A 13,383-nucleotide genomic window follows, 5' to 3' on the forward strand; every position below is an offset into this window, starting at 1 on the left:
CTCATCCTCAGTTGTATCCATATTTTCACCAGATTCAAGTTACTATGGAAGGAATGGCGTCTGTTTCACTCCATGACTCTCTACAATGTCACACATACAATTTATGCTAAAGTTCTCTTTTCTGTAAAGGTAATTTACAGGTACAGGAATATTTAATTCCAGGAAAATTTGTGATATTGCAGCTCATTTTGTTCACTCTAATAAATTTAACTCTTCTAACCTTGAAGGTGAATCTGCAGCTTGTCTCCCCTTTATCCTGCTAATTACTTTACAAAGTAATTTTCAGAAAAATATAATCTGAGTCAAAAATTGTTAGCACATTCTGCTAAAGCCTGAAACTGTGTTCCAAAATTATATTTATATTTTAAGTATAATACAAAGCCTGCATCAAACAATAAGAACTGGAAGGTTGGCCACTGTTTAAAACATATATGATAACATAATTTTAGAAGCAAAGGTAAATATCTTCCCTTTTTAATATGGTACATAGATATAGACTCTTATATCCTTAAATCAGAAGGATCTGTCATCAGGGTGGACGTCTTAATCTTTCCATCTTCCTCACAGTCTCATTTTCTGCTTGGCAGGTATTTTGGAAGCCTGACAAAGCACCTGGGCCCTCAGTCTGTATCCTCCCACACATAAAGCAGCCATTGACTTCACTTTGTGCTACTAGAAGTAAAATTGCCAAAAAAACAAAAATCCAGAAAGATGGCTTTGTCATCAGACTAGCAGAATGGACAATCATTATCTACCAATCTCTGCTTACTAAAATAAGAGATGAATGGAAATTGTTGAATGTGATACTATGACTTAGATAGTATAGAACAGCATCTAATTTTGACAGGACATTGAAATAAATCTGCATGAAAAATTCTCATGCAGCCTGCAGGTGGGGAGAAATATAGTTACATGAAATTATCAATGTTAAAATACCAGTCTAGAAAGAAAGGTGTCTACTAAAGTTCTGAAAACCATGGATGTCATTATTTCATCCCTTTAGCACCCAAGAAAAATTTGCTTTGTAAGGTGCAAGCTGCCTTCTTAAATGGTAGACCAGAGAACTCATAATTTTGATTTTTGGCTCTTAATCTGGAAACAGTCTGGACATGGTCCAGTTACTTCCCTGGCAGCTGCACATATTTGCATCCTTACATCCATCTGCTGAGAGCTCAGACTTGCTTGGACTCCTCCAGATCTTCACGTTGTTTTTTACTTATCCATGCTTTATCTTGACCCAGTAATTCTTGGAACCTCTATGTATAGAATGCTATTCTGTCTTGTCCTGTGCTGTTTGGCACTCTGCTGCTCATGTTTTAGGTTTTTTTGAACAAATTCCAAATTCTCTAGCCTTCTCCAGTAACATTTTATAAGAAAAATTTACCTCTTTCATTTTTTATTCATTGCTTCCTTAGTCTCATTAAAGAAGCATAAAAACTTGTTCTACTAGGTTTTGTCTTGATGATATTTGCTTTTGATGTCTTGTATCGCGGATTACCTTGCTCCACATGGCATTTTCCTCTTTTGATTAAAAATGAACTTTACTTATCTTTTTTTGTCTCCTTCAAATACATCTGCTAGTTAACAGACCTAGTCCCCTGTATATTTCTAAAACCTAGATGTTACTGGATCTCTGGCTACCTGCCCTCCTTTTCCATCTGTGCTAACATAACCAAGTCAGACCTGCTTTCTAGAATCCATGGGGCGGATTGAGGTGACCTAAACCAATGTGTGATCCATACAGATGCATATAGCATCTTTAGCAAAGAGCGTAGGGAATCAAGACGTACACTTAAGGTGATTCTTACCTCAATCCCCGGCCTCCTTAAAAAGACCATCTCTATCCATGTGGATGACAACAAGGTGGTTGGGAGTAGTCAGCATGGATTCAGTAACAGTAACTCACACTAGACCAACCATATTGTCTTCTACAATGAAACAACTACCTGGAGGGATGTGGGCAGTCAATATTGTCTACTTTGACTTCAGCAAGGCTTTCAGCACTGGCTCTCTCAACATCTTCATAGGTAAAACCAGGAAGTGTGGGTTGAGATAGTACACAGTGAGGATCATCGAGAATTGGCTGAACCAGAGGGTTGCGGCCAGTGGCACAGGGTGTAGTTGGAGGCCTGTCACTAATGGTGTCTCCCAAGGTTTAAAAATTTGCCCAGTATTGATCATCTTTTATTCATCAATGGCTTGAATGAAAGGGCAGGGAACTTTGCAAGTTCCTTGATGACACAGAGCTGGGAGGAGTGGTCGATATCCCAAAAGGCTGAGCAGAGCTTCCGAGAAACATTGACGGGTTGGAGAGATGAGCAGAGAGAAACTGTCTGAAATTCAACAAAGGCAAGTGCAGGGTCCTGCCCTGCACTTGAAGAAGAATAACCCCATGGCCCAGGACAGACCAAGGGTGATCTGATGGAAGGCAGCTCTTTGGAGAAGGACCCAGGGGTCCTGGTAGACAACAAAATGTCTATGGGACATTGTGTTCTTGTGGCCAAGATAGTCAGTGAGATCCTGGGGTGCATTAGGAGCAGCATTGCTAACAGGTCAAGGAAGGTGATCCTGCCCCTCTACTTAGCACAGGTGAGGCCACATTTGGACTTCTGTTTCCAGTTTTGGATTCCTCTGTACAAGAGAGATCTCCTGGAGCTCCATGGAGCTCCTGGAACAGGTTGAAGAGAAGGCAACAAAGATGCCTAGGAGATTGGAGCTTCTTTCTTACAAGAACAGGCTGAGGGAGCTGGGCCTGTTCTGCCTCAAGAAGAAACCTGGAAGGAGTCCTCACCAATGTCTGTAAGATTCTGAAGAGAGGTGCCAAGAAGATGGAGACAGACTTTTCACTAAGCAATAGAACAAGACGCCAACAGGCAGAGACTGGTGCACAGGAAGGTCCACCTGAACACAAGGAAGAATGTTTTTATTGTGCAGGTGACCACATACTGGGATGGGCTACCCACAAATGTTGTGGAGTCTGCCTCATGGAAAATATTCAAGAGTTTTCTGGACACAATCCTTTGCCATGTGCTTTGGGATGATCCTGCTTGAGCAGGGAGGTTGGACCCGACAACTTCTATGTTCTCTCCTAACCTGAGCTATTCTGTGATTAGATTGTTATAACTTATTCTAAATTTATTTTCTCATTGATTTCAGTTTTGCACCAGGCTCCAGAGTGATAAAAACAAAACAAAATGCTTCATCATGCTCCTTCCCATCTCACACTTAGTCTTTGGCATACTTTTTCTTCTCTTTAACTTTTTCAATCTCTATTTTCCCAAACTAAAACCAAGACAGGCTAGAATTTTTACATTTTCTTTGAATCTTAAGATAAATCTGAATTAAATAAATATGTCAGTATAAGTAGGAACTATTCTTCAATGTGAAGTCCCTCCATTGCTTCCTAGACTTATATGCCCATTTGTGTATATGCTTCATCAGTGCTATCATTCTAATTCCTGCATGTTTGCTCCATAAAACCTTGTTTGACATGGCTTCACTTGGTTTGTCAGTCAAACAAATGGAAACATTTCAAAAAACTATTATTTCCGTCACTTTGGCACTGATACTCAGAAGTATGCTTGATTCAGCATAAAGATTAAAAAAAACAGAAAAGCAATAAGACTTTAAGATTCTCAGCATGGTAGCGGATATGAATTTGCAAAGAAAGAAACAAACATGAATAGTGCAATTTGAATTTTACAATGAGAAAGGAAGTAGCAGTTTCACTTGGCTTATTTCCTGTTTAGATGAAGCAACAATAGTGTGCTTTTTTTCACAGCTTTTCACTGTCAAGAAGTTATTCAAAAAAAGGAGGGTATGAATGAAAGAGCAGTATGGATGAACACAGGACTACAGTGTTAACTCAAGAGGAAAACCTTTTAAAAGTATTGCTTGACTAAGCAACAGCTAAGTGGTAAAGGGTGAAAGATGGTGGGAAGGATAACAAGTCTACATATATAGGAAGATTATGAAGATCCAGGAGCAAGTGGAATTATTTAAACAGTTTTTAATATGTAGACTATGTAGAATTACAGCCCTGTCAGTTAAAAAGAAACATAAAAACATGCCAAGCACTTTTCCAAATGCCTGCTCTGCCCATGTAATGTGTATAGATTTTGTAAGAAAGACAAAGTAACTATTTTGCTAACTTATGGCATTACGTTTATACCGTGATTATGGAAACTTAAAAATTACCATATGCTTTTCCCAGCTGTGTCTGGAAACTTTTCATTGTTATAGGATAACAAGCTAAAATTCACCTATTACAGAACCTGCCTACCTTGTAAGGAAAATGAATTACCTGATTGCCTAGTCAGTAGGGTTACAGTTTGGTACCACAGTATGAAGTGTTTAAGCAGCTTATCATCCTTACACATGTAACTACCAACTACCAGATTTTCCATATTTTGGAAGCATTTCAAATGAAAAATAGCTTTTTGGGTTCAATTCTTCTCACACATACTCCAGAGCAACAGAATTGCATGTCTCGTTAATCCGTAAGGTAATTTCGCATGATTTACAGAAACAGAAAACTAAATGAAGCAGTATGACTCTGGCAATGTTTTGTGGAATTAATGCAGAAAAATCTTACAACACCTAGAAAATGACGTCAAATTTCTTTCTTTCTACTCAGAGAGGGCCCAAGTGTTTTGTAGGTAGAATATTATGTAAGAGTGGCCTTAGTTGTTCTTAGCATACACCTTTTCACCCACACACAATGGCACAATGCATCCCTTTGGTGCTTTAGGAGCATTAACGTACTATATGAAAGGAAGCCACTATTTCTTCACTCTCAAAATGTGGACTACGTTGATGTATGTTGCAAATCTATCCTCAGTATTCCTCTTTCAGTAACCTAGAGGAATAAAATATCAGTTCAAAATTCAATTTTGAAATGACCATATATTTGTATTGCAACATTAATACTCTCAAATGGTCTCCTAGGCTGAATAAAACTGAGCTGAAGATTCTGGACTAAACTTCAGTTACTCTATGAACAGCATAACTTAATAATCAAAACATATTAAAAACCTTTTTGCCTTCTTCTTGAATGTTTAGAATTATTTTCTTCTCCCAGGGAAGGACTCTGAAAAAAACGGCTTGAGACCAAGTCAGTAAGGCATATTTTGTGTTTCCTGGTAAATGAGTAATGGTGCATGAACCTCTGTATGCAAAAGACCTATATCTGCCTTGGCATTCCTATTTATCTGGAAGAAAAAAATAAGGTCTATTCTTTGCTATGTTTATGACTTCTAGTGTGCTACTACCATATTATATGCCTTACACTTACATAAATAACAATATTACTTTTGCAACAGCACAGGGCTGCAACATCAAATATTTCTACACTGATAGAACTGTTAATGGTAGTATTTTTTTTAAAGAACATCTGCAAGAAATAAATATATTCTTCAATTTTATGAATCTATTTATTGATTTGGTGATCAGTATCTGTTGACAATGAGCTTCTTCATTGCCTACATTTAAACTTGCATTGAAAGGTTATGAGAGTTCCTATTTATACATTGAGCTCAAATGAATTATAGTTCAGTGTTCACAACATTTATTTATATTATGTAAACCACCCCCATGCCTATTTTTAACTGGCTAATCCTCCTTCTTATAACATTGAAATTATGATAAACTAAGCATTATGACATCCTCAAACTTCTGCTCTTGGTATAGGCTGGTACTCATACCATGACTGTAGTCTGAACAGTTGGGACAGAATTAGAGTTCTCCTAGAGCACACACTCCACTGCCTTGTGTTAAGAGCTACTTGTCCCTAATTTACATGACAGTAAGTATCTCTTCCAGTGTAAAAGTGACAGAGAAGATGCTGGTAGCATGAGGTGGCTAATAGTTATTCTAAAAGAACTGAGCAACTGAGTGAATTAACATCTTTCTTCTCTTAGCAGTTCCACTGTTAGCACTGTGCTCAGCTACCTCTTCCGAGGAAATGCATAGTGCTGAGAGAATAAGATAATACTTAATGGAGTTCCAGTACTTATCATCAGTGTGTTTATGTAGAAGCCAGCATATTGCACAAAAAGGAACCATTCGCTGATTTTTTGTTCAGAATCTTTAAGTAGTTAAAGTTAGCACTGAAACATTGACATATATACACAGGTGCTATTTTTTTAAGTGATAATTGGGGGGGGGGAAAGCAAGGCCAAGAAATTAAGAAATGCAGTATAATATTTAAAAACAAATGTGAAGCAAAGAAGAAATTCAGCAGTAGAATTATGACAAGGAAGAAACAGTCCTGGCAGCACTTTTAGACACTGACACATGGAAAATACTTAATACATGAAATGAATGTCCAATGAGTTTGTAGACAGACACTTATAGCTAACAGGATATGTATAAGTGAAAAAAAAGGCAACATGAAAAAGGTAGTGTGACAGCAGTCTACAAGATGTAAAACTATAAAGCATAAGCAGTCTGATATTTTGAAAGCAATTGGAAAACATCCTTTATCTTTACTGGTCTGAAAGAAGATGTAACCTTGTACTAACATAGATATTAAACTGCACTTAAAAGTTTCAAACAACTTGTCATCTATAAACACTGGGAGATAAAGGCAGGAAAGAGCTCTCTAATATATGTTCATAATGTTTCAAAATGTTGCATGAGTCTCATTTTCAGAAAAATAAATATTCTATTTTCATAGAAAACAGCACTAGTGACCCACTGTTCTCAAACTATTTTCAGATGTTGATTAGCACCATAGTTCTCTGAATTCTGTCACTGCTTCTTAGTGTGCTATTAGTTCTTGCCTTATAAGACCACTGCCTCAGAGCACAGGTTGTGTTTGCTTGCATTTTAGATAGGAAAATAATTCATGAATAGACTTCCTTAGTCCTAGAACGATGCAAATACAGTTCTTGATAGCCATAGTTTTACAGTGCTAATTTCTAATGCCATTAACAAAGAACTGTGAGACAAGAGGATGGACATAAAACTGGATGCTGGATGACAGCCAATAACAAGAGCTATGGGACGAGTACAATCTCTGAAGATGAAAAGGAGAAGGAATGTCAGCTGAAGCAGCATCAGCTTGACTGACATCAGAGCTTTAAATCTCATTCTTTCCTGAAAATAAGGCATTTTCTGATAACCAGCCAAGCATACAAGAACCTCTAATCTACATATAATTGCAAAATTAGCTTTCACTGTTGCTTTTCTATTTTGTCAGAGACTCATAAAATTTAATTTTAAATAATGCCCAAAAGACATCCAGAGCAGAGCACTGCAGGTAGAGCCTCTCATTCTGCTGAAATACAGAAATGGTATTACATGATTACATAAATAGCATGGCAGTGCCATTGAACGAAAAATTGCCATGAGGGCTGCCTAATTTACTGATGTTGTCATCACCTTCACTAACCTTCCTCTTCTGTAATGGCACATATTAAGGATCAATGTTCTATATTATAGAAAGAGATCAAAAAGCTACATGTTCTGGTTCAGTATCCAACTGTAAGTCTCTCAACTCTATTATCACTTTTAATAATGAAATTACATACAAATTGTCTTTTAGTGCTTGGGCTTGTGAAATTGTCATCACTTTAAGTCGTTGGCATAAAACCTTCCCCAGTATCCATTCAGCTATGAGAGAAGAGGTCTTCCAGTAAAGAGGAAAAGAGGAAATTACACTGTAGCTGTTCAGGCTGATGAAATCAGGATACCAGGAAAAGGCAGCAGATTTTAGGTTATCCTTTTGGATAATTCTTCCTCTGTGCTTTAATCTCATCATTCTCCCCAGAGACACTTTAGCCCTGCATGCTAAGGAGGGAACATTTGGATTTTCAGTCATCTCTCAGTTATTCAGAGTAACCCACATAAATTATAGCATGGAATAACACAAAGCCCACAGTGACTATCCAGCGAAGAAAAGTGTGTGATACTTGGACTGGACAGAATAAGTTGAGATGGCAAAGTCATACCTGTGCAGTACACTGAAGCATCACCTCCTCAAGACTTATTCAATACATAAAGCAAGTAAGCAGGACTTAACTATTTTGGCTGTTCATTCATTCCATTTGCAGCACTTGTGACAGGAAAATACTTGACAAGAATGGCAAGTCCCATTTTACTTAAAAGGTCAACTGTTATCAGTTTTCATAGCACAGAAAAGCAAAGAGTTTCTGAGATGGATAAATATCAGAAATACAGCAGAATTTCTTTTTCCCTTTCATAAATGGCCTTCTGGGAGTATATAAAACAACAGTGCTTCAAAGATTACGATAAAAGTAAAGATAACACAAATAGAAAGGGAGGAAAAAATATAACAATGGGGAAGTTTCTTTCTGAGTTATTGTGCTGTCTATTTTCCACAAAGAGCCCACAAAGACAGATGAAAAATAGTTGGTCTGATTGTTATGTGTTTGAATGTTTTTTTTCCAGAACTACTTGGGGTGGAAAATGAACAAAAATCTGCAGAGCTGTGGGTACTCTCAGCCAAGAGCTTTCTTGCAGAGCAGGCATGAACATTTACTTTACACAGGATGCTTAGAGGGAAAAAAACACAGGCTGAAGCTGAGCAGAGAGCCCTAGTCCCTGTGGGTGCCTCTAGAAGCAGCAGGAGGGTCAGATCCCTCCAGGGAATTGTGCCTGACTAATCTCCTTTGTCACTATGTGCAAGTGAGGCAGCCCAGTTCTTTTTACCTATATTTGGCCCTTGTAATATCACCCCATGTCCCCTCCATTTCCCAAAATGCCAGTAATATTCCCACAGTTCAGTCTGAGTTTGACTGAGTGGCCAGCACTTCCACAGTTCTCACTGTCTTAAAGTATTTTAGCAAAGACATTTATTATCCAACTCAGTCAAAAGTCATCAACCACATCTGAAAATGTCAGGCTACGATTCTATGAAAAGAGCCCTACTGCTGACTGCAGCTGTATGGCCTGAGACAAGGTCAGACCACAGATAAATATAGTATGTGAGTAACTCTGTTACCTTATTGATATATTCACCAACACCTTTGAAAAACAATGCATTAATCCAAAACCCCAGTATCCTCCCCTATTCAGTCTCCTTCCCTCCAAAATCAGAAGACTGGAAAAAAAATACCCACTCTCTATGCTAATAATAGCATAAACTTCTTATATGGCTGCTTTAAAAACCCATCCTTCCTGTAAGTTCTCTTAAAACTTGTAGAAGTTGCAAATGATTTTAAATGACATATTTTATAGGAAAAGCTTAAATTCACTTCATATATTTTTTTTTTTGCATCCACTTCATTCTGTACTACTCAAGGAAATAATAATGCAAATATTCACTTTTATGCACTTTTGTCCATGTTTGAAAATTGAATTCAACAGGTTTATTTACCTTAAAACAGTCAGAAGACACAGGTAAAATTGTGTTGGAAGGCAATGACTGAGAGATCTAGGAAACTATAGGCTCTTAGTTCACTTATTTAACCTTTTTTCTTGATTTTACAATCTAGAAAAGGCAGGTTAGGGGACTTACACTTTACTTTCTCTTACATTATAAATAAAAAACAACACTCAGGGCATCTTACGGGTTCAAAGCATTATTATTGATAATTACCAGTGAATCTCTCAAAGTCGCATACTAATTTCTTGGGTTTGTGCTCAGTCAAGTCTCTTGTTTTTATTTTCAGTCCTTCATATGTTAGTTAGATCTCAAGGGAAGAGTTCAACTCAGCAAAAAGCTTGAAACTGCCCTATAACTATACCTAAATTTAGAGCCATTGGAAAAGGAGAGTTGGTTTGGATACTAAAGAAAACAATGAAGCCAGCTATCAATCAGCCTCTCACATTTCTTCAGGTTTGTTTGTGGCTTCTTTTGTTTCTTTGGTTTTTTTAAAACTTTTTAATAAGAAAAATTAAATTATTACTGGCAGAGATTTTGTGTCATTATAATGCTTTTGATGAGACTGCCAGTATTGCAGCAGGAAACAATTTAAAACAAATAATAATAAAAACACCCCAATGCATCAGATTTTAAAAAGCCCAAACCCTGGATGTCTGATAGTTATGTAACAAAACCAAAAAAGTACCAACAAAATGTTTAAGTTCTACTTTTACTGCACCCCATTTTGCCAATGTGTACCCATGGAAACTTCAATTACAAGACCATTTTCAACTTTTCAAATAGTCAACATAATAGCATATTCAACAAAATTTTTCCTAATTTTACGTGCTTACATTTCAAATAATTTAAAACTGCTCTATGCTATTTTTTTTTTTTTGCCCAAATAGTACCATAATTTACAAGGAAAATATAGAGTCAGGCATTTTGCAAAAATATATTACCAAGCAGTAGTAAACATTTTCCAGAAAACAGAAGCCAGCTATGCTTCAAGCTCAATAAGCATCACAGTTAACTGCCTCACCTCCTACACGGCATGTCTGGAAGAGACCAGTGCCTACCCAAACAGTTTAATGGATTAAACAGTTAAATGCTTCAGCCCTTCAAGTGAACATAACATATGCTGTGCTGACCGACAGAAAAGAATTGTATATGGTTCAGTCCACAATCTGATTACATGTTAAGCATCTCCCAAGAAGTGCTCAAAATTACATCCAAGATGATTAAAATTCATATCACAGAGAGGAAGGACCTAAATTTTAAAAGAAGAGAATAAAAAAAGGCACCAAACTTCTGTCACCTCTGACTCCTATTAGAGTGAAATTAATGGAAATCCTCCAGAGGTTTCTCCAGAGTCCTATGAGAAACAGGCTCTTCTGCCTTAATAAAAAAAAGTACATATGCGTTTAGGAAAATGAAGAAAGGATGTCCAGAAAAAAGGCTGCAGTGCACCTCAGGTATAGATGTGAAGCCTTGGTAAAAAAGCACATGAAAACACTGAAAAATTAAGGGAAGGACTTGTTTGACTTAGTTGAATAGGAATCCTACTACATTATTTACGAGGAATAGGTTTTTACCCTGCACGATCATGTAATTAAAATGTCAGCATGCAGACACCCAGGAGGACAGAACTAGTGCTGAACACAGAATTACCATTGGTGTTTCACAACTCTTGAATGATTTGCCATGTAACCCTAACATCCCCCAAATGCTGCCTTCCAACCAGAATTGCCTAGGGCTTTGTAAAATTGAATAGTGCTGGGGAGACAGTATTCCCCATTACAGCTCCATTTGCTTGAGTGTTTCTTTTTATCTCACAGTCCTTAAAAGCCGGAGGAAGGTCCCTCCTTCCTGGATGTGTAGTTAGATTGGCACCCTGCAAAACATCCTGAAGGTAAGGCAGTGCAGGACTGGCCTCCTCAGAAGCGGAGCACTCTGCAGAGTCTGGTCGCTGTTTCCACTTCATTTGATGAGAAAAATGAGTTATGAGAGCTTTTTGCTTGCTGCAGCCTCCTCACCAAGGGAAAAAAAAAAATTAAAAAAAAGAAAAAAGCAGAAAAAATCTATCCTTCTATCCAAATCTCGGTCTTCTCTGTCCCTACCTGCCTGCAAAGGATTTGAAACAAGAGTAACAATGTTTTTAAGACGAGAAGAGGGGGAGGAAGGTGGCTGCTGCTCACTTCAGAGTGATGCTACACATAATATGCTAAGACACAGAAAGAAATTCACTTCTTCACCTTTTTGCTCCCCTGTGTGGGAATGTGTCTTTGGTCATGATTGCACCTCAGGAGCCACACAGTGAAAAGCCTCTACAGTGAGAAGGTTAGGAGCTGGGCACATCTTATCTTTTAAGAGGCTCAGCAAGGACTGTGTTTCCATGAAGATGGGCTTCTTTTTGTAAGTGAAAATTTTTATCTGATTTTCCTACAAAATGGATTGCTGGTACAAATTCCTGAGCCAAAAATTCATACTGCTGATACAAAAACAGGCTGGGCACAGAATGTTTCAGGAAAAAAAAATAAAAAAGGTTGTGTTTTGGAAGATATCTGCTTGTGCATGCTAGGACTCTTGCAAAGGACAGGAAAGAGAAGACTGTGAAGCTAAAAATAACCACATGCATGCAAATATCATGTACTACAGCATTACCACAGCATTTTTGGCCATAATATAGAAATTGACTGAATATGAGAATTACTACAGATCAAAACTAGTCTTCACTCGAGTATTGCAAGATGTTTCTTTTCCAGGAGAGAAATTCAAATTTGCAAGCCACACTTCTTTTTTTATCAGTGGGAAAGAATGCCAAATAGACCATTTCCAGAGCCACAAGAGAAACTCCAACCTGGGGACAAATTTGCCTAAAAGACAAACCCACAAGGCAACAAGCAGCTGTGTGACATCAGAATGGATACTGCTGCATAATGTAAAACTTTACCAAAACTTTCAAGACCACTGTAATGTCACCACAAGATGATGTTTCTGATTCTAGCACACCTTTCTTAATGGTTCAATTATGCAAAGTACCAATCCCAATTCAGAAAAGCACCTAAACACAACGATAGCTGTAATCATGAAAGCAGTTCCCTATTTAACTTGATTATTCAGTTGGCATGTAAATTCTAAGTGCTTAACTGCATTAACACAAACATCAAGGTTTTGTCTCAGTAGGATGAATTAAATAAGCCAAAATTCATTTCACTGGTATATTTGAAGCAGTGGATTTCAGATTACTTCATCTCTTTTTCTGTAAGTGTGCTGTTGTGCCAAAAAAAGCTGTCACTCCCTTGTTTTCTATGCATTTGCTGTATTTTAATGAGAAACTCTATTTATTGATTCTGATATTACCGAGAAAATGGGTTTTCCTTTCAAAAAGATGATTACACATAAATGTTACAGAGAAACACAAGAGGGGGTTTTGTTTTGTGGGCTTTTTTTTTTTCCCTGCATAATTGCTGAAGGCAGCGTATTACCCACTAGCACAAGGCAGTAAATGAGCTAAGTCCCGGATTCACAGCTGTGCTCAGTGTGCTCCATGTGCAGCGACGGGCACTCAGAAAGAGCCATTTGGGATGCCCTGATGTAAAAGGGCTGGCTCTCTGCTGGACCTGTGCCCATCACAGGCAAGGTAAAGCCACAAGGCTGTGCTGTGCACAGAAGACAGTGAGGCCCCCAAGGTGCCAATCTGCCAGCCAGGCAATGTCAAAGAAAAGCAGTAATGCAGACATGCCCTCCTTTTCACTCATCACACCCACAGATGCCTGATTCTTTCTCTTTTGCTTTCAGTAATGCTGAGATTTAGGGAGCAAACAACATAATACACAACTTCTTTTCTGGGACTTAACTCTTAAAAAACAATACTCATCGTTATGTTCCTCTGTTTTAAAGCCTGGTATAAGTAATAAATATTTTCTTTCTATCAGTGGTGGCAAACCACTTTCATTACTGTACTCTGTTAAACATGCAGTACTAATATGTAGAATTCTTAAAGAAAATTGCAACAGGAACCTTGCATTCTTATGAGAATGCAATATGTTGCT

General features: G+C 37.7%; 1 protein-coding gene across 1 annotated transcript in view; it reads right to left on the reverse strand.

Moving 5' to 3' along the window:
• The window catches only part of CDH7 (cadherin 7), a 91,173-nt gene that overhangs the window by 68,366 nt on the left and 9,424 nt on the right, over window positions 1–13,383 (reverse strand). The gene's annotated exons all lie outside the window — the stretch shown is intronic.

The sequence above is a fragment of the Taeniopygia guttata genome, chromosome 2, assembly GCF_048771995.1.
Source record: "Taeniopygia guttata chromosome 2, bTaeGut7.mat, whole genome shotgun sequence".
NCBI classification, from domain to species: domain Eukaryota; kingdom Metazoa; phylum Chordata; class Aves; order Passeriformes; family Estrildidae; genus Taeniopygia; species Taeniopygia guttata.